The sequence below is a fragment of the Lipotes vexillifer genome, unplaced genomic scaffold (assembly GCF_000442215.2).
Source record: "Lipotes vexillifer unplaced genomic scaffold, Lipotes_vexillifer_v1.1 scaffold543, whole genome shotgun sequence".
Taxonomy (NCBI): domain Eukaryota; kingdom Metazoa; phylum Chordata; class Mammalia; order Artiodactyla; family Lipotidae; genus Lipotes; species Lipotes vexillifer.
In genome coordinates, this window is record NW_006799055.1 from 4,858,823 (window position 1) to 4,860,325 (window position 1,503).

Below are 1,503 nucleotides of genomic sequence, written 5' to 3' on the forward strand. Positions count from 1 at the left end.
GACGCTCTTGCTGACACAGACGCTCACTCTCATCTGGGAAACGGACCCGGAGAAACTGACACCAACCTGCCGTCCGTTACAGGTAAGTCTGAAAAGGTGCTTTAACAGCTCCAGGTGTACCGAGCCACCAGCCCCTGGGCCTTTATCCTCCCTTTTCAGCTGAGGGTGAGTGAGCAGAAAAGGAAAGCTGTGCGGAGCTTCAGAAAAAGGAAGGGAAGATCACCTGGAAGATGCGGGAAGATCCCAACTTTGAACACTATTCTTAAAAGGAACTAAGGCACACTGTAGAAAACATCTCTGCCATTCTTAGTGAGACTTGAGAAAACACGGTATTTATGAAGCCGAAAGCCATAAAGAAAGAACAAGTGGAAATTTAAAATAGGCGAATCTAAAAAAGAAGACAGGCAGAATAAGAAAAAAAGAAATGCAGAGAAACTGAAACACAGCGCAGTGATTTAAAACATGATCAAAGCAGAAAAGACCAAAACTGCCAAGGAGAAATGAGAAGCATCTCACTCAGAGTGCAGGTTAAATTCAGGGACACGGTGAAAGCCGGCAGCCAGGAAGCGGCACAGAATCCCGGGGACAAAGCCAGGACAGCTGGAACAGAAACAGCAACAAAACCCAAATTCTCCTGTCTTCCTGTGTTCCCAGTGCTCAGAACAGTGACCAGCACATAGCAGGAGCTCTGGTGAAGACGTGCTAGTCAGTGAATTTAAGGAAACTTTTTTGAGATGATAAAAAACGGATGTGTAATTTAAAAGGGAATCCTTGATGGCTGCCTAACAGTGTGAATGTGCTTAATGCCACTGAACTACATACACAATTAAAAATGGTTAAAATAGAAAAGTTTTTGTTATGTATGTTTTACCACAATTTTTTAAAGCAAAGTAAATAAATGCAAGCAAAGAGAGAGAAGAGAATCCTGCATTCCAGATCAAAACGAACAAAGAAAACAGTAAAAAGAGACCCCCACACACACCTAGACAGACTCTGCCTTTCATTTTGAGAACTTAAATATAAATACAATTAAAATTATAAGCCAACTGATCCCAAACTGGGCATTTCCCAGGAGTTGTTAGTGTTCCACGAACTCTGCTAAATACATTTGAAAAATACAAGTGAGCTCAGTGTTTCACCATATGCACATCAGTGGTCCTGCACTCACAACACCTATTTCCCAAACGTGTTTGATGAGGGGCCCACCCGCTTTGTTGGAGGACCTACTGATGACATTTGTCAGAACACTGGGGACTAACTGCTGAAAGCATCCAGCTAGAAACAACAGGCTTACACAGAAAGGAACAAAGCGGACAGCGCTCCCAGAATTCAACTGTTCATCGCTGTGAAAGCCAAAGGACAGTGAAAAAAAAGTTTTCAGAGGTAAAGGCTGAGATGCAGAATGGCGTTCTCAGATATACGAGGGCTCAGGAGACATCTCAGCTTTGTACCTTTCTTTAAAAGTCACTAGAAGAATAAATAATTTCCATCGAGTCAAAGCAA